At 39.3% G+C, this 21,615-nt stretch overlaps 1 long non-coding RNA gene across 1 annotated transcript in view; it reads right to left on the reverse strand.

Annotated features, from left to right (window-relative positions):
* Window positions 1-243: 243 nt before the first annotated feature.
* The window catches only part of LOC309666993, a 141,083-nt gene continuing 119,711 nt past the window's right edge, over window positions 244-21,615 (reverse strand). The window contains exon 3 of the long non-coding RNA XR_014267457.1: window positions 244-1,274. This is a non-coding gene — a long non-coding RNA (uncharacterized lncRNA). The remainder of the gene's footprint in view (window positions 1,275-21,615) is intronic.

Consider the following 21,615-nt stretch of genomic DNA (forward strand, 5'->3'; position numbering starts at 1 on the left):
CTCTTGCATTCCTATACACTAATGATGAAATATCTGAAAGAGAAATTAAGGAAACACTCCCATTTACCACTGCAACACAAAGAATAAAATACCTAGGAATAAACCTACCTAGGGAGACAAAAGACCTGTAGGCAGAAAACTATAAGACACTGATGAAAGAAATTAAAGATGATATCAACAGATGGAGAGATATACCATGTCTTGGACTGGAAAAATGAATATTGTGAAAATGACTATACTACCCAAAGCAATCTACAGATTCAATGCAATCCCTATCAAACTACCAATGGCATTTTTTACAGAACTAGAACAAAAAATCTTAAAATTTGTATGGAGACACAAAAGACCCCAAATAGCCAAAGCAGTCTTGAGGGAAAAAAACGGAGCTGGAGGAATCAGACTCCCAGACTTCAGACTATATTACAAAGCTACAGTAATCAAGACAATATGGCACTGGCACAAAAACAGAAATATAGATCAATGGAACAAGATAGAAAGCCCAGAGATAAACCCATGCACCTATGGTCAACTAATTTATGACAAAGGAGGCAAGGATATACAATGGAGAAAAGACAGTCTCTTCAATCAGCGGTGCTGGGAAAAGTGGACAGCTACATGTAAAAGAATGAAATTAGAACACTCCCTAACACCATACACAAAAATAAACTCAAAATGGATTAGAGACCTAAATATAAGACTGGACACTATAAAACTCTTAGAGGAAAACATAGGAAGAATGCTCTTTGACATAAATCACAGCAAGATCTTTTTTGATCCACCTCCTGAAGTAATGGAAATAAAAACAAAAATAAACAAATGGGACCTAATGAAACTTCAAAGCTTTTGCACAGCAATGGAAACCATAAACAAGATGAAAAGACAACCCTCAGAATGGGAGAAAATATTTGCAAACCAATCAATGGACAAAGGATTAATCTCCAAAATATATAAACAGCTCATGCAGCTCAATATTAAAAAACAAACAATCCAATCCAATAGTGGGCAGAAGACCCAAATAGACATTTCTCCAAAGAAGACATACAGATGGCCAAGCACATGAAAAGCTGCTCAACATCACTAATTATTAGAGAAATGCAAATCAAAGCTACAATGAGGTATCACCTCACACCAGTCAGAATGGGCATCATCAGAAAATCTACAAACAATAAATGCTGGAGAGGGTGTGGAGAAAAGGGAACCCTCTTGCACTGTTGGTGGGAATGTAAATTGATACAGCCACTATGGAAAACAGTATGGAGGTTCCTTAAAAAAAACTAAAAATAGAATTACCATATGATCCAGCAATCCCACTACTGGGCATATACCCAGAGAAAACCATAATTCAAAAAGACACATGCACCCCAATGTTCATTGCAGCACTGTTTACAATAGCCAGGTCATGGAACCAACGTAAATGCCCATCGATAGACGAATGGATAAAGAAGATCTGGTACATATATACAATGGAATATTACTCAGCCATAAAAAAGGAACGAAATTGGGTCATTTGTTGAGACGTGGGTGGATCTAGAGACTGTCATACAGAGTGAAGGAACTCAGAAAGAGAAAAACAAATATCGTATATCAACGCATATATGGTGGAACCTAGAAAAATGGTACAGATGAACCGGTTTGCAGGGCAGAAATTGAGACACAGATGTAGAGAACAAACGTATGGACACCAAGCGGGGAAAGAGGCGGGGTGGTGGTGGTGGTGGTGGGATAAATTGGGAGATTGGGATTGACGTGTATATACTGATGTGTATAAAATGGATGCTTAATAAGAACCTGCTGTATAAAAAAATAAATAAAATGAAATTCAAACCTAAAAAAATAAACAAAAAAACCCAATGATATCTTTAATTTAACTTGGTTATGAAAGTTCTCTGCACTTTGAACATCAAATGCAGTCGAATCTGCTTTTAAGATGGGGTAAAATAGAGACGGAGGCTCAGGAATAGGTAAAGACAAATTCCCTGTCCATCCACAATGCAGCTGGGTAGGGACAAAAATTGGTTTATGGGAATTGGAGGAGCTGGTGCATTTGGCTGCAAAATTAAATAAGTTCAACTGTAGAGGGGCAAAGGTATTTTGTCACTTGTGCTGTCCATTTAATTGAGAGTGTCGGGCTTCCCTGGTGGCGCAGTGGTTGAGAATCTGCCTGCCAATGCAGGGGACACGGGTTTAAGCCCTGGTCTGGGAAGATCCCACATGCTGCGGAGCAACTGGGCCCGTGAGCCACAATTACTGAGCCTGCGCGTCTGGAGCTTGTGCTCCGCAACAAGAGAGGCCACGACAGTGAGAGGCCCGCGCACCGCGATGAAGAATGGCCCCCACTCGCCGCAACTAGAGAAAGCCCTCGCACAGAAACAAAGACCCAACACAGCCAAAAATAAATAAATTAATTAATTAAAAAAAAAAAGTATGTAGCTGACAAAATACCATAATGTGTACTATCTTTAAGTAAACATCCACTGGATGTCCAGAATATACATGTGCTAAAAAAAAAAAAAAAAAAAATTGAGAGTGTCTATGTCTAGAAGCATCTCACTAGTGCAGAGGCATCCAGAATGAAATTCTCAGAGATAACTGTACAAATGCTGTATCACTGGTTGTAAAACAAAAATATTGTACATGACTTTTTAATATCTCCTAAGAGGGACATAATAAGGAAAATATATTTGCTTTCCAAGAAAACATATCAAATAAGGTAAATGATTCAATATGTAAGAAAACATTTTCATTAATATTCTTCATAAAATTGTTTCATAAAAAAGCTTACATATAATATAATTTTTCATTTAAATAGATTTACTCTTTGATGTTAATAGACTTAGCTGCTCAAATTAATTTTAAATTTTGTGAAAAACATTATAAAACATTGGCTTTGTTATGATCTATGGAATTATTTTTTAATATTTCTTTGTACCCTCGAGCAATTTAAAATCTGTGAAGTAATACATTCTTCCATAGGAAGCAATCACTATGGTGATTATGAAACCTTAATTTTTATATTAAACAGAAGCATTAGGCTTTAGAGTTTATCGAGGCAACAAAATGAAATACACAACTGCCTTGAAATATTATCCGCAAGTAATAAAATATTTATACATGACTTAACTGTTTTTATATAAAAAATGTAGATTTTTAATCCATTACAGTCGAGGTGTGAATAGTGTAAATTAATGGAGGTAAATACTTCTGCTGAGTGCTCTCGGGTGAACTGCAATCAAAATTAAGACCTATAATTTAGCAAGATAAAGTCACCTCTAACTTACTCTTTGTTAATTTCAAACAAGGGTAATTAAATGTCATTATTAAAATTAGGCATTATGGAATTAAAACGTTCCATGTGCAATGTTTGTCAGTCCCTACCAGTTTACTCAGTGTTACATAAAGTTATAAAATTTACCTTTAAGAGTTCCATTAAATAATTCTAAGACTTCATAAAATCATCTCCATATACGGAAAACTCCTAGCTAACCCCCAAATTGCAAACATATCTGAAATGAAGATGGTATCAAATATCTCATGATTAGATTGCTGTTTTCAGTCTGATATTCTGATAAAATGTACTTGGATCAATTTCAGACTGCCCTTTCCAAATTTAAACTGCAAGAGTACAGACTATTTCACTTACTAAATGGAATTCAATAAAATCAAAATGGAAAACATAAAAGGTGATAAAACAATGACTTTATGTATTGAATAAAAATAATTCTGTGAAAATAAAAAGAATAAAATATTGACCACATCGCACTTTCCAACTGCTGTGTAAGTTATGTTGGTATAAAGCTATGTTATGACCTATTCTGAGATGTCTCTTTGGCAGCTTGACACTGTCACAAGCTGGTGTTAAGCTGTTTTATCTGTGAAGTTTCCCGTAAAGTTATGTGTAAAAATATAATCATGTTTTCTTTCAGGTTTTTCTACGATAAAAGTATAGTTTAACTCTTTCTAGCAGATGAGGATAATTCATTGCAATATAAAGCCCAATTTTCATCATGATTACACGCCATTCCTTGGCATGTCAGTGAACAAAATGTATTGTACTTAAAACTGAGTGCTCAAAAACATATATGTAGATGGACAAATAAACTGGGGGATATGTTATGACCCATTTTTGGGGAATTTTAGACATTACCCATGTAATTATTTACATTTCAAATAATGAGTGTATTTACCTACAACATCTATTGTGTTAGCTTAATGAAGGAAGACTATGATATTGGATAGAACTATATTTATGTTATATATTTTAGCTGATTTTAACAATCAAAAATAAGCAGAATTGGAAATTACCATAGATAATCCCCAAATCTCATTTAAAGGCATAGTTTCAAATTTCTTTAAAACTCTGCTTGATGCAACAGGAAGAGAAGTGGATTGGGAGCCAATAGACATGGCTGAACTTGGACAAGATATTTCACCTTCCTAATGTTTGGTTCTCATTATACTGTAAATAAAACATGGGGCTAAATTTCTCTGATATCTATTGGATACTCTAAGGTCCTTTTCAGCCTCAACATTGCATGATCCTTTCAGTCTGTCCCTGAGAGCCTTTATCTTCAAATTTCATATCCATTTATTTTTCCTGACAGGACTTCTGATAGTCAAATGGTTGAAATGGCCAAAAGAAGAGAGAAAGAAAAAAATTAAAAAACTAGAGAAGGTATACCTGAATAAACAACCTTTGATAAAGCAAGAATTTACAGTGAATTGCCAAGTTTTACAAAGATATTTAAATATGTTTTTTTTTAATGTGCTACATTAAAATAATGAGGACAAAGTGATTATTGACAAATAAAGTGCCCTTGAATGAATTTGGAGATCTTGACCCCTTAGTACCACTGATATTGACTGTAGGATGCTTTGAATATGCCAGGGTACTCAGTGAAGATAAAAGCACATTAAAAAGAAGAACACTACATGAAGAAAGGAGAAAGAAATTAAAAATTAAAACATAAAATTGGTCAAGCCATAAAAATATAATTTAAAAAGTCCTCTGAGGCATTCTATCATGATTAACATAAAAAGTTGTACCATTTTCAATTAAAAATGGAGATAATTCATTATAAAATGAAATGTAGGCCTCTCCAAGTATTATTTCATATAAGTCCTTTCAGAGATCACCAAAAAGGCTTAGTTTAAACAATATTACCATGAAAGAATATTCTGGAATATCTTAATGATCTGTTTAAAATGTCAAATAAAATTGATAGGTATCATCATTAATATATCTGCTCTACCTAGCAAAGGAAATATAGTAACCATTCACTATAAGCAATTACTTTGAGAGATTCTGTGATTATCCTGATATTTCAAATAAAAGCAGATTGTTTTACTTGCACTATATAGCAAACTGACTGTTAGTATTTTATACTTCTTCAGTAAAAAGACAGCAATTTTGAGAAATTCTGAATCCCCAAGAATTGATTTGACACTTTTTGGACTGATTAACCACATGGTGCCTTGTACATAGTAAGTTCTCAATAAAAATTGAATGAAGTTGCCAAAGCCCTATTTTCCTTACGTTAGTTCCCACTAAAAACTATTCCCAGCTTCATCATTGTACCTTAGCAGCAGCTCTCAAAGAGAGTTTTCTGGGTTGTTAATGTTACATGAACATGCCCAACAGGGGTTAAATGATGTTACATGTGTTCCTTACATGGCAGAAATTCTCTGAAATGTTAACATGCTAATATACATTATGAGTCTCCAAGGGGGATATATGGTATGTAGCAACCCCAAATAGATTTGTTCTGTATCTCTTGGAACATCTTATTGGACTGTTTTGCTAAAATCACTTTGAGAATGTGGTTGTGTATGGTTGACCCTCTTGGCCAACCATCTAAATTCCCCTTCATTCTAGCCTCAGTTCCTCTAGATCAGGGGTCCCCAACCCCCGGGCCACAGATGGGTACTGGTCCGCGGCCTGTGAGGAACAGGGCCACACAGCAGGAGGTGAGCGTTGGGCGAGTGAGTGAAGCTTCATCTGTCGCTCCCCATTGCTCCCCATCTCTCGCATTACCCCCTGAACCATCCCCTGCCCCCAGTCCATGGAAAAATTGTCTTCCACGAAACCGGTCCCTGGTGACACAAAGGTTGGGGACCGCTGCTCTAGATGCCCCCAACACAAGGTGTCAAATATAATAAACAATGTCTAATATCTCCTTTGTTGATCAGACATACAATCCTGCTGAACCTGTACCAATCTCCTTGCATGGGGCACAATATGGAAGATGCATTTTTTTCTCTTTCTTTTAATTGTTTTTTGTTTGTTTGTTTTTTCTTTATGGTAGACACATTTTAATGTGCTTTCCTTATTTGCATTTCTGTGTATATAAGTTGCTCACTAGTGAGCCCAAGGCAACAACCTGTGTAGTATATAGAAGTCATTAGAGCTGTATTAGTAGGAATGTAAGAAAGGCAGCAAGGAAGGGCAAGAGGGAGAAAAGAAAGGGTCACATTCAGCTTTTGATGACCTAAATCAAGTCTTGAGTCAACAGTCATGAGGGTCAGAATTGATAGAGGAAAGAATTGTTTAAAGTCCTTTTCGCTCTCACTTGCCTGGCTACTAGATCATAGAATTTATTATATACCAGAAGTAGAGAAATCAGGATATAATGTAAAGAAGGTAGAACACCATTCCAGGACTGTGGAAAGAGAAAATTATGGAGGTAAGAGAAGCAGAGAAAGATATTTTGGCCTTCCCTCTCTATTTCAAAATCTTAGCAGGTAGATGTGTAAGACTGTATGAGAGTAATGCTGAGGGTAAAGAGGTTTTTACCTTGCTTCCTATTTGGGTTTTGGGGGAGAGACAATTTCACAGGGTACCTGGAACAACCTGAAAGATCCAAATGGTTGGATGCAGTGAGGGAACCCAAGGAACCTGGGCTGTTTTGAGGCGATATTCCAAAGTTCCACTGTGCCCCATCAGGAAAGTGGAGAAGGCAGCTGATGGTGCTGGCTGAGAAGTCTCCAGCTCAGACTGTCCCTGAACCCTGGCTACTGGGTGATCGGACCAGCTGGGGGTCAACTGTGAGTCAGCTGGACCTCAGGAGGATATGCCAAGCTCCCAAAGGCAAAACCACAGTTCACAGCAGCAGCTTGTTTGCCACACACAAACCTAGACACCGTTCCGTGGGCCCCAGCCAGTGCATACATGTGAGCCAGCACAATACCAAGAGGCAACGCCCCAAGCCCCTCAGACACCCAGCCGTGCTAAGGGTGGTGGTTAGGGTAGAAAGAGCAGATATTATCTGAGCCAGAACCTGCAGGAAATCGAACTTTGCCTACTTATGACTGTTGAAATTAGAAGAGATTGAGATAACTGGCAAGTCTGTATTTCCCCCTACCTGGTATGGTGAGAGTTCAGAAAGATCAGACCAGTCCTAGAAAAATAAACTAGGTTTTCTCAGCACAGCTAACTATGTGCAAATTTTCAGTGCCCCTCATTCTCCTAAGACATTTGTTTTCTATATCATGCTTCAGATTCCATTTTGTATAGTTATCTTTTTTTTTTAAGGCTAGTATGTCCTGTTCTTCCCCTAATAATACAGCTTCATGAGGACAAGGATACCTTATATTCCTATATACTACTATACATTATAAGCATAGTACTAACAGAAGTCACTAGAGCAAAGAGATTAATTATAATGCTTTTCATAATTCAGCCCAATTCTAGAGTATATTTGATCATATTTGGATTATATAATGAATACTCTATAATGGAATGTACCTATTATAATTAAACAGTTAATGTTGAAGAGGTATAGTATCTCTTAGCTTATAGTACCACAAAAGAATTTTCAAACAATATAGAATGCAGTGCAATTATCACTCATATAATCCTATGGTTACTTTTACCCAACAGTGGAAATTCGTTATGGTCATTATATGTTATAGATAGCTGGCATTTTTTAACAAGAAAAGTAATGACATCTTAGACATATTCATTGGTAGAAACTCTTGTACATCTGATTTCAAAGTGGAAGATGTTCATAATAGAAGGAACATAATATAAATCATGAAACCTAAGTTAAAAATAGACTTTATCTCAAGCAAGATATTTTCAGGTTCTCTTTATAGTGAAAATAAAACTCAGCCACTTCTCCAGATTTGACCTTTCTGTGTGGCTTACCTGAATAAAGTGAGAAGAATTTAAAAATAACAAAGGAAGCTCTCATACCAAAATGGGGTTACAGATTGGAAACAAAGTGTCTTTATATTATAGTTGCCTGAGTTAAGGGATAGAGTTAAATGTACTGCATTTGTTCACTCTTGAATTTTTCCCCTCATCATAGGAGCGGTGTAAATAAGCAGCCCCTGGCCTTTTCAAACCTACACCACCATATTTCATTTATGGCATCCAATAAGGTCAAAAGGCAAAGAATAAAAAACTCCCAGCATGGGCTAACTTTGTCAATTTAAAATGTGGTTCACTATTCAGCCCGTTGTTAAGCAAGCTGTTCAAATAATGTCTTGGTTCACATGTCTGTGGGTCTCTGCTAGGCTTCAAAGTCTGGGGAGCAGCCTATGCAAGTTTGAAATCTAACCTTCCTCACCCTTCCATATTTCTGTCTCCTGTTTTCTGATCTTTTTAATCCAGAATCTTTAATAGAAAAATTCTGTTGCGGGACTGAAAACAGCATGGGGTCAACATCCCATACAAGTTATTTAAAGCAATAGCTACAGTCTTTTGAATGTTTCAAGAGCAATTTAGTTCACCTCTGGGTACCCTTCTTCAAACATGTTCTATTAAACACACATAAACACAAGTCAAACATATTTTAAGATCAGATTATCAAAAGCCAAAAACCAGATAAATCTAAATGTTTAAATAAAAGGCTCTTCAAGCAATATATATATCTATATGTATCTAGCTAGATAGCTACATATATCAGATCAATTAATTAATGTAAAAGCAAGAGTTTTTGGATAAAGGATGTGAAGGAGTGGAAAACAGAATATAGTGGAACCAAATCCAATGTCATTAAGGAACAACTACTTCTAACAAAACCAATAACCTGAAACAATGGCTAAGATAATCAAGTACGTTAGACACAGAGAGACCTAATTTCCTATATTTCATGCAAAAGACAACGTGGTCCAGCGTTTTCTGTATTAGCTCGAAGTGGAAGTCAACTATCATAAAAACAAAGTAAAATAAAACCATCAGATGTTGTATATATTCTACTATGAAATCTGATTAACAAATCAAAGGACTCTTGTTCTTTTCACTGCTATTCATTTCCTTTCTGGATTCCTCCTCAGCCGTTCTTTTAAAGGCAAAATCGTGGCATCAACAACACACCCAGAAAAACAACTACTCTCAGTCACTAACTTATAGCAGGAAATCTGTAAAATAATGTGTCTGTGTCAGAATCACTAGAAAAGATAGGGACCTATCAATTTCAGTAACTTAATAAAAATGTTTTTGAAAAGTAGGATTTAATCTCTACATTTTACAGAGTACCAATGTACCATCCAATACCCTACAGAAGAAGTGACTGTTTTACTGGAGGAGTCCAGAAGATTAAGGAGCTTCTTGGCAGCAACAGAGCCGAAAGACTGTAGTAACATGACACAACACAAGCAAAAACTTAAGCAAAATGCCTCTACGTGGAGTTTTATATTTTATCAAAATCTGAATGGAGGGCATTTAAAAAACATTTAATAAAGGCAGAAAGAAGTAAACAAAAAGAAAAAAAGAAAAGAAAATCACACAAAAGGAATTTATGAAAGCCACGTTTTCATCAACAGTCAATTCTTGGACTCTTTTCCAGACTTGAAAACAACGTGTGCTATGACACCACTCCAAAGTATGATCTCAGGGAAAAACCTTTAATCTAAAAAAGATTTAACACATACCAGCACTTTCAATATAAAGCATGTCCAAAACTCCCTCATATTTTCAGGTTTGCTTTTGGTTCTCTCAGGCAATTCACATGCAGCTTTGAAGCAACACCACGTAGCACAATAAAATAAACACTTACCAGACAAATCACCACACTCTGAAGCAACGAAGAGAAAACACCACTTACCTAGGAAAAGAAGAAAGCAATAGAGATTAAGATGTTATCACCTAAAGACAATTACAGCAGTTCTTAGATTGTCCCAGCCTCTCTACTGCCTGGATTTTCTCAACATCATTAGGTTTTTAGAAGAAAACCAAGTTTTAATTTATTTATGGCGTGAAGGGAGTTGTATGAGAAGTGACTTCAACAAGACAGTACCATGTTGCAAAATCTCCCGTGAGCTGATTTCCCCCTAAGTCACTATAACATATAACCATGGGCAGGCACAAAGGAAAAAAATGGTAGGAGAAATCTGAAAGGAATGAAAACACACTCTTTTGTTGTTTCTAAGAAGAGCTAAAGGGCTTCCCTGGTGGCACAATGGTTGAGAATCTGCCTGCCAATGCAGGGGACACGGGTTCGAGCCCTCGTCTGGGAAGATCCCACATGCCGCGGAGCAACTAGGCCCGTGAGCCACAACTACTGAGCCTGCGTGTCTGGAGCCTGTGCTCCGCGCCAAGAGAGGTCGCGATAGTGAGAGGCCCGCGCACCGCGATGAAGAGTGGCCCCCGCTTGCCGCAACTAGAGAAAGCCCTCGCACAGAAATGAAGACCCAACACAGCCAAAAATAAATTAATTAATTAGTTAATGAAAAAAAAAAGAAGAAGAAGAAGAAGAGCTAAAGTTTGTCAGGTAATCAAGCATCAGGAGTGCTTTGCAATGAATCTATACCAGGGTATGGAAGGGAGGCTATACCCTAAACCAGAGCTGGACCAACCCCAGCTTGCACATCTACATTTAACCAGTGGTTTGAGAGTATGTTTAAAGTTTTCTAGGAAGAAGCAATAATGATAGCTTATTGGCTCCCAAAGCTCAGTGATCATGAAACACAGGTATCTATGATTTTAGGTTAACTGATTCAAAACATTTTTATTGTCAGGTTATTCAAAATGCAGAACATTCATAATTTGTATGAACTTTCTAATATCAGTGCTAATTAGTTATCAAGTGAAAAATATTGTCTTGCGTTACCTCAGCTACGTATCACAAAACAGAAGGAAATGGCACAGAAACTGTGCACTAGAAAGGAAATAGAATTTAAAATCCATTGCAGCTCAAGTCTACAGTAAGTAAATAATTACTTTCAAATGTAGTTTTCTTATATTTTAAATGAAGGGTGGTCTTTCTTCTGAATTTTTAAGTCTTGTGAAGAGCAAGAAGGAATTTATAAAGAAATAATGGAACATGAAACATAGTTGGAAGTGTCTAAGAAAAAAGGTGAGGAAGTAGTTTACAGGCAAAAGTCACCTCCACTGTTCCATGAAAATGTCCTTAGTCACTCCATTCATTTACTTATTCAAGAGATGTCTACTGAATGTCTACTGTGTATAAAAGACCATCCTATCTATATGGAAATCAGATACTTACAAAAGCAACATTGATGTCCCCAGGGAGCTCGTAGTCTAGGAGAAAAAGGATGTGTGCACACATAGGATGGTAGAAGGAAACAGCGGTCACAAGAGAGGTATTGGGTTGGCCAATACAAATGAAATGCTGTCCAAAGGGTGTGCTGAATTCGGTTAGGGAGGCCAGAAACGTTTCATGGAGAAAAGGCGGAACATATTCAACGGTGGGGAGGATGGCAGAGAGGGGGATGTAAAGCCATTTCCAGGTCATATACGATATGAGCATAGGCAGGGTGAGATCCACCATATAGTCTACACAGGGTCCAACTGGTGTCCAATTTTAGTTCCTGATTTTCTCATAAAAAAGTAGTAGGAGAGAAAGCTGGAAGAGCAGCTGATAGAGGGCCATGGCTTAGTGGTCCATGAATGCCAGCCTCACATCTACCTCCTATTACCTCCCTATTGCAAGCTGGCTATGCAGAGACCAAAATGCATTCCATTATATACACCATCCAGCATGACAGCTGTGACCATGTTTTACTCTTCCTTTTGCTGACAATGGTGCCTACCAAAAGGAAGAGTACTGGAAGCCGAGTCACGTTGACTTGCGGGAACATGATAGATTGGCCAACACTGGTGTACTCCCTCTCCTTCACAGACTCCGAGGAAGGTGGGCTTACATTCCCAATGCTCTCACTCTGCACCACTGCTCGGTCATCTCCTCCCTTCATGCCCATCTCAGCCACCTTAGATCACCCCCTCTTCAATACTGTCACCCTCTAGGAAGATTCCCTACTTTTCTGAGTGACATTCTACCACATCCCTGACATCAGTTCCAATGAATTCACCCTTCTTCATAAATATTTTCTCTGTGGCTTGGCCACATTTCATCCTTTTAAATGAGTTTTAAATGAGCATCTGATATGTACTTATACATGGATAAGTAATGTCCAGGGCTTAAAAATCTGAAAAGATATTGTTTAGGTCTTCAAGAAATGTATAATTTGGGATAACACACACACAAATAGTGAAATAAAAGGCAGTATGTGGTGAAATAACAGTATTATAGAAATCTCAGAGGACAAAGATCAGTTCTGGCTGTGAATATGTTCAGTAAGACAGGACTGGATGTATCTGGAAGATGGATTGTGTTTTGATAAGCAGAGCCATGCGGAAGGAGGGGGATTACAAGGATGAAGTAGTAAGGATCTAAGAGACAAAGAGATGGGAAAGCTCAGGGAGCATTCTGGAAATAGAGGATAGTCAGGCTTGACTAGACTAGGATGGGAAAGTTGAGACTATGGGTATTTGGATGGAAAAAAAGATTGGAACTAAATCTCAGAGGGCCTCAGAGAACGCATTAGGGAGTTTGAGTGGAATTGGTTGGCAATGATGGGGAGAATTGTTGACTACATCTTAGTTAAGATATAGAAGACACACATAGGGAGAACTCCATGTGAAGACAGAGGCAGAGATCGCAGTGGTGACTGACAAGCCTAGGGATGCCAAGGACTGCTGGCTGTCAACAGAACCAAGAAGAAGCCTGGAACAGATGTTTCCTCAGGGTCTTCAAGAAGACCCAAAACTGCTGACACCTTGATTTCAGACTTCCAGTCTCCAGAACTGTGAGACAGTAAATTTCCATTGTTTGAGGCACACATTTGTGATACTTTGTGACAGCAGTCCTAAGAAATTAATACAGATTTGTGGAAAAGAAAGAAAAAGATATCTGTAAGAATCATTACTGGGATAGTCAAGAGTCCATGTGGATGGGAATTTGTATGAGTTTGGATCCTTTGAGGATCAGATGCCAAGACAGGATTAAACATGCAAGGATTTTGTGAGAGGAAACACCTGGGAGGAAGGGTATGGGGAGAAAGCCTAGGGAGGCTGGGGGGCTAGAAGACCACGATCCAAGTCTGGCCCCAGGGGGAGGAGCGAGGGAGGGGCGGTTGGGTGGAAGCTTCTTAGACTTGCAGTCTAAGAAAGATATGGCAAAGCCACTGAGGCACCCCTAGAAAGGGGTGATCTTTGGTATCCCCATGTCCTGCACCAGGTCACTGGGGAGGAGCAGGAGGCCTGGCCTGGTGCCTTCTGTCAATCAGGAGTTCTGCCAGGCATATTCTCATGGCCTCCAGGCAATCAGAACATCAGGGAAAAGAGACAAAACAACTGGGGTTTGAGCCACTGTGACGAGGAGGATGACATGCATTGAGATGAGTTCAGTTTCTACATATGCAGAGTCTTAGGTACCAACTGTATGTTCAGGGAATGGAAAGGAGGCTCTGGGGTGCAGGTGAGAGGCTGAGATTGAATTTCTGAAAAAAATGGCTACAGTTCCACGAGAGCAGATGGGATTATGAAGGGCCAGGGAAAAGGAGAGACCCTTGTGAAAGCCATAAACTTGACCAATAGGAAGGAGGAATCCAAACTAATGAAGTTTTTAGAGGACAGTAAGAGATGCAGGAGACCACTGGGGCAGGGCTGCCCGTCCTGGGAGCCCAGGGAAGAGGCTTTCCAGGAGGAGGAGCAGCTGTGGAGTCCAATATGCAGAGTGGTCAAGGAGGATGACTACAGAGGGAAGCAGTGGATTTCCACGATTAGGGGAACTTTCGAGAAGGTGATGGAGGTGAAAGTCTGAGTTGTGTGAGGTCAAGGCATGGACCAGCAAATACCGACACTATATTTACTACTTTCCTGGTAATGAACAGAAAAAAGACAGGAGTTGAGGGGGAAAAACCAACTGATATTCTGAGGGACAATATTTGGCACTGGAGTATGATCTGAACACTTCCTGTCAGATACAATGATGTTCTAGCAGACACAGTGTTTCTCAGCTCCTGAACTGTCTACGAAGCCTTATAGGTATCTGTTCTGGGATTCATAGTCTCCAGCAAGAAGAAGCAATAGAAATGAAGCACCGGGAATACGACAAGCATCGTATATATATCTTTAAGTTATGCAATTTACATGACAATGTCTCTCTCTTTCACCAGACAAGAAGATTTTTGTCTCCAACTGATTGTCCTCTGGAAGAAAGAAAGATAAATTCACGTCTCTTCCTTCTTTGATTTAACTGGGGATTTGTTCGACAAATCCCTTAACATGCCTCGGTTATGAGCCCACAGCTGCTGCTGCAGCCTTTCCACAACGGACTGATCAATACCTGCCTATTTGGAGACATGGTGTTCCAGCAGCTTCCACACTGACCTCCTCAGATGCTTACACCTGGTGAGGCTTCCCTGCACTCCCAACCCCCCTTCTCTCTCCTTGCTGATCACAAACAAGTTACTGAGAAGTTAGGCAAACATTTAGTCACACAGCTGTCCTGATGTCTAAAGATCAAGTCAAATGGGACATTGTATCACAGCTCGTTTATACTTGCTTTTTTTTTTTTTATGCTTGCTTTTATACTTGCTTTTGTTTTATACTTGCTTTTATTTTCAGGGAATATGACTGTTAGAGCTAAACTGAGGCTCAGGAAATATTCATTCTCCCTAAATCAGAGAAGGTGTGAGTGCCAGAGCTGGAGGCGATCTCTTCTTGCTCCTCAGTCTCTTCCGCCTGCACCGCTTCAAATGGGATTCAATACTATCTACCAGTAAAGTGCCCATTTAAAAAAATTACACACACAATCAATTTTAGTCTGAAATACTTTGAATTCCAAGGTACCATATTTTGGTCATTGCATTTTAGAAAAAATATTTTGTTTTCGTAGGTTTTTTATTTTTAATTTTTAAATACCAAGCTTATTAAACTGCTTTGTCATTTTGGTGTTCATCCGTTTTTTTGGTTCACAAATGATAATTCTGTATGAAGCAAACAGACATAGTACATCTAAAATAACTAGACTCTATTTCAGTGTGAGTTATTAAACTGCTTGGGCTATAAACTGAAATGTGAGATGGTAAAGACCTTGATGATATTAAACCACTACTTATTGTTGCAAAGGCAGGCATGTTTGGAATTCCAATGCCAGTGAGAGTTCCAACTACATAGTGCCGAGCCCTCCAGAGGGGAAATCTGCCAAAGCCCCTTTAACCACATGCCTGTAGGAATTTATACACTTAATTAAATGCACATGCTAAGTAGTTAAACAGCACAGTCACTGTTTATTCATATACATATCACTGAATCACCATATGGTATGTAATAGGAACCTAAACTCCCTGATGGTGTGTTACACACCACACTAAACACAGGTGGGTACTGTCTCTAATATTTGTACCCAGGATAAACTATACAGATAAAGTATAACAAAGAGGAAAATAACACACATAATAGTAAGCTGGAGAAAAAAAGACTTTAAGATGTCTCAATTACTAAACATTCAAGAAAGACACTGCCAAGGTTGACTAAGCATTTGTCTTCAGAAGTCCTCTGAACATGTTCTGGCATAATTTAATTAAACATACACTTTGTAATCATAATGTTACCTTTGACCACAAGATGATGCAGCAAATACAATATTTGTAGAAAAGCAGAATATATGATATTTGCTGATACTACATAAATATTTCCTGGTAGACTTCAGTTTCTAGAATTTTACCACGGTCAAATTTCCTCCATCATAGAACAGTGGACTGAGCCAGAGAAGACGCTCTGCAGCCACCTTTTCTTCCACAACTGGACTAAGTAGGAAAGTACAGCACAGGGTGTCTGTGGTGAACAGACCTTAAGGTGGCTTCTACTCCTGGTGTTCATGCCCTTGTATAATGGCCTCCTATTGATTGTGAGTGGGGCCTGTAATTTGCTTCTAATCAACAGAATATGGCAAAGGTGATGTCACTCCCTTGATTATATTATGGTATCTAAGGCCCTGTCTTACTAGCAGAGCCTTTCTGTTTCTGTCTTTATTGTTGGCTTTGAAGAAGTAATAAGGTGTCATGAATCCCACATTTGCAAGGAAATGAATTTTGCCAATGATCTAGGAGAGCTTGAAAGTGGATCCTTCCCCAGCTAAGCCTCTGTTGAGAACTCAGCCCTGCCAGAAGCCTTAATTGTAGCCTTCTACGATAGTAAAGGTATGCTGTGTTAAGCCTTAAGTTTGTGATAACTTGTTATGTAGCAGCAGATAACTAATACAGTTTGCTTAACCAAACCATGTTGGGAATTTGATTCATTCTGCTGAAAAATAAAACTTTTTAAAGTTAAGTCTATGTATTTAACCCCCTCAATGATTCTGTAACTTTTAGGAAAGAGCAAGTTCATTTACATGTCATTCAAGACCCTTGACAGCCCAGTTGTCAGCCCCACATGGGCTTCTCTCTTAGCATCCCAACCATACTCTGGCCACACTGAACTACTTGCAATGTTAGGGACAGGCCCTCCTCTTTCTTTACTCCATACTTCACCTCTCACATCTGAATAACTCACTCTTTGTCATCTTTTGAGAGTCCATTCAGACATCAACTTATTTACAAAATCCAGACTGGGCTCTCCCACAGCCCTTGTGCATGCCTTGGTCAAGACATATTTATAGCAATGATCACTGTACTAAGTCTCTCACACTATACTTTAAATTTCTTAAGGACCAAGAAACACTGTCTGTTTTATCCTTTAAATCCTCAACATCTCACACAGTGGAAGAAACACGATGGAAATATATACTGAGTCAGTTATTTAATATTATGGCATACTTACAGTTCTTTTAAAGCTATTACTCATACTCATAGTTACCATTTTTCACAATGTAACTACAAACAGGATTCCACCTAATAAACTGCTGAACTCTTTCTGCCCACTCACTATAAATATACGTAAATACAGGTTAAACTTCTAAAAGCTTTGAAGTGAAATGATTTACAGGAAAACTCTAAATATCAGTTACTGACTATTGTATCCATTACTGGAAATTTGCCCTGGCATCAGGGAACTGCCCTACCATTTCTCCAGCACCCCATAGCCAATGACTGGCCCATGCTATAGGGATACAAAGGCCTGGGCCCCTTGCCTCAATTAGGACTACTCAAAAGAGCCTTTCCACCTCCAGAACTCCCCACAGGTTGGCGTAAGGCAGCTGCTCTGCGGGTCAGCTTCTCCCTCCGTCCAATCCTGCCTTCCTTCTGACAGTACTCCCCAAGGAAGCCTTCTGTACTCAACTCCCATCTCAGAATTTGTTTTCAGGAAACTTGATTGACGACAATAACTGAGAACGTAATTTTGAAAATTATTAAGCAGTTGTTACACATTGTCTTCAATGTGATGCTATATTGCTTGAAGCAAATCTCATCCATGGCCTGAGTCTGCAGTTTAGTCTCTTCTGCCTAGGGCCAGGGGTGGGCAGAGGTGAGTGAGGCACCGACTTACTTCAAGGGTAAAATTTAAGGGAGCAGCCCAGAAAAACAGTAATCAAGATAAACATTCTAATGCAATATCTTAAAAAACCAAAGTTAACGCAAAAAATCCATGATGAACAAAATACCAACACTTGAAATAAGGATAGAATGAGTATTACTGATTTTGTCTTATGCCTCAGGCTCCAGTATGACTTGGCATGGTGCTGCCTCTGACCAAGCCAAACAGAATTAGTTTCCTGAAAGAAGCGTTTTCTGTTCAAATTCCAAGTTACATGGTGCGCGACTTAACAGGGCCCTCTGCGATGTGCTCCCTGTTTACCTCTCAAGCCTCATCTCTCAACCTTGATCCTCGCCTTTCACAAATGCACACACTGCCCTACCCGTGCTTCACCCACAGAGAAGTTTTTGTAGCTCCTAAACTGCGCTATCTAGCCTCTCGGCTCTGCACATGCTACTCCCTCTGCCTGTTCCCCACCTGCTTTCTGCCTGGCTGATTTCTACTCATTCTTTTTTTTTTTTTTTTTTTTTTAGTTTTCTTAAATTTTTATTTATTTATGGCTGTGTTGGGTCTTCGTTTCTGCGCGAGGGCTTTCTCTAGTTGCGGCGAGCGGGGGCCACTCTTCATCGCGGTGCGCGGGCCTCTCACTATCGCGGCCTCTCCTGTTGCGGAGCACAGGCTCCAGACGCGCAGGCTCAGTGGTTGTGGCTCACGGGCCTAGTTGCTCCGCGGCATGTGGGATCTTCCCAGACCAGGGCTCGAACCCGTGTCCCCTGCATTGGCAGGCAGATTCTCAACCACTGTGCCACCAGGGAAGCCCTCTACTCATTCTTTAGAACTCAGCTCAGATAGCACTTTACTTGGGAATCCTTCCAGATTCGCATAAAAGTGAGTTAGTTCCTTCCTAGGTGATCCCATAACATCATATTCTAATCCCTATAGGAACATGTCTTAGTCCAGATACTTTTGGTAATAACAAATGGAACCCCATTTTAAATAAGGCAAGACAAACAATATTGAAAAAATGTGCTGGGGTATCTCATGGAACCCAAAGCAAAGTTGAACAACTTATGCCTCAAGAAAGGTGGGAACCAATTCAATGACTGGGAAGCCATCAGAAAATGGGGCTACTGATGGTTCAGTCTCCCTCTCTTCCTCTCTTCAGAGTCTTGCAGTCTCCTGCCTGCCATTCTTCCTCTGTTAGGCATCTCCATGCCAGGTCCAACACCTCTCCTCCTCTGGCCCCAGCTCTTGTTTACCCAATTCTAGCAACCCACTCTGATATACTAGCATTTCTCAACCCCAGTCCTAAAAGACAAGAAAGAGATTCTGCCTGACCAGCTGAAATTGAGTACCCATCCTTGAGATAATCATGATGGTTAAAGGACATAGAGTCCTGTATTTTAACATGGCTGCTGAGGTCCACTCCTGTGGTTAGGGGGGCTGTTCTCAGACAAGGGGAGTTAGGTTATTGGTTATCACACTGCATACAATTGTCTGGTTATTAGTCAATCTCTTCGACTACTGTACAAGCTCCATGAGTGTATAGTCTGTATCTAAATTTCCATTGAGTGTCTACTATCTGCTACAGCAGTCAGTACAAAGGAGGTGCTCAATAAATAGCAATTGAATAAATGAAAAGCATTATATCTTTTTCCTTTGATTAATACTGTTGTCAGTATAAAAAGTTCTTTGATTTAGTAATGAAAGTATTAATAAAAAAATGCTTCTCTTCCATAGTCTTCAAAACAACTAGCTAGAGAACTGAGGGACTGAAGCCGTGCTTAGCACAGACTGGTGATGGATATAACTGATTCACTCCTCCCCACACACCCCTTAAAATAGACTCATCTTCTTTAAGCCAGTATTTCCTAGAAGTTGAACACAGGCATAGGCTCACTGAAGACTCAATCACCTCTTGAAATACAAAGAATTTTTACTTCACTTGAAGCTCTGCTATTATTCATAAGTGACTCAAATTAACCAGCCATGAATTTTCCCACTGAAAAATTCCCACCCGTTGAAGTGTTTTAGGGAATGTGAAGTCCTAGCCCCTAGGAGAGCTGTGTATGTTTGGGTATGCATACACAAATTCTAAATCTTGGTTTAAAAACCAAGATCTATTTAAGTACCTGAGAGAAGTCCTAGGCAATTTCCGACTTAAAAATAAAAAGATACATGACAACATATAATAAAACCTTTCTAAATCTATGATGTGAATTCATATTCTTCTATAGACATTTCACTCACATAATCCTGCAAGCACCTGTTGCTTGCCTGGGGAACTTCCCAAGGCCCTGCACATTTTAGTCTGAACCACTAGACTGGGGGGCAGTTTTTTTCTCCTACTGAATCCTGCCTCTTTAATTGCAAAATAAGGATCAACTCTTCCTTTTCCCAAGTCTAAGGAAATAGCATCTCCCTAAACATTTCCTTCATGGACTCTTAGAACATCCTCAGCCCAGAACAAGTCTACCTTGGGATAGAGCCTGAAAATTCTTTTTTTTTTTTTTTTTAATTTTATTTTAAAATTTAAAATAGTTTTTGGCTGCGTTGGGTCTTCATTATTGCATGTGGGCTTTCTCTAGTTGCAGCAAGCGGGGGCTACTCTTCTTTGCAGTGCATGGGCTTCTCATTGCAGTAGTTTCTCTTGTTGAGAGGCACAGGCTCTAGGCAGGCAGGCTTCAGTAGTTGTGGCACATGGGCTCAGTAGTTGTGGCTCTCGAGCTTAGTTGCTCCGCGGCACGTGGGATCTTCCCGGACCAGGGCTCCAATCCATGTCCCTCTGCATTGGCAGGCAGATTCTTAACCACTGCACCACCAGAGAAGGCCAGCGCCTGAAAATTCTTGTCTGATGACTTACTTGTTTGCTTACCTCAGTGAGCCTGGACCAGGAAACCTACAGATAGCCCTATTTTAACAATACTCCTCAGTAAATAAGATTCTTCTGCTGAAATGTGGCTGATTGAATTTCAAAATAAAAGATACCTGGAGGTTTATTTGAAGGCTTTAAATATGATTGCCTGCAATAACTCTTGACTATTTTTTCTTTGTCTGATAGAGGTAAATGGCAGAGACAAAGGTGGGTTGGTGGTATTTTCTCTGTTGGTTGTCGATGGTCAGCTGCTGAGTTCCCAGGATCATGACTAGTAATTCTATCTTCTGGTCTTTATTCATGTCCTCAGCGAGTAGAATTTAATTTTTGTTAATTCCATATCTGTGTCCCTTTCTCCTCCCACCCCCCATCACACATACACAAACCTACACAGTTTCTGTCAACACCCACGTCATCTGCTCTGAAGACTCGAAGGTAAAGTACTTTTCTAAAGCGCCAGGAATATATTAACCTAAATGAAAAATTGTTTCCAAACTTATTTGGGCATGAAACCTGATTGTGCTGAATGGAAGATAGAGGGATAAATTAGAGGGCAGTGAATTGCTTTTCTCCCCTGCAGGTTGGAGCTTTCCTGTCTTTGCTTATGATGATTCCGCTAGAAAGTCATCTCATCCTCCTCATTTAACCTTTGCCATCATGGTCATGGTCAGACTAAGGAGGTTAGTGGGCTAAGTAGGGTAAGATAATGACCCAAAGGCCTTTCAAACTCTGCCTTTCTCTAGGAAAGGTTTCTTTTCTTCTACTGTATAAAGAAACTACTGGTAACTGTGATTTTATTCTGTCTGTACTCTCTCCCAGCATTGGTAGGACTGACCCTGCTTGTTCCCAAGTTGAGAAGGACTGTTGGCTAGCAAGGCAAATATAACACCAATTAAATTTGTGCAGCAGTATAGGGAAGAATGCTGGGACAGGCCACCAAAGGCTTTTTAAATTTAAAATTTATAAACTGCTTATCGGCGGTCCCTCCCCTCCCTTTCTAAATTCCTCAACTCTGGGG

The sequence above is a fragment of the Balaenoptera physalus genome, assembly GCF_965194825.1.
Source record: "Balaenoptera physalus genome assembly, chromosome: 9".
Lineage (NCBI taxonomy): Eukaryota > Metazoa > Chordata > Mammalia > Artiodactyla > Balaenopteridae > Balaenoptera > Balaenoptera physalus.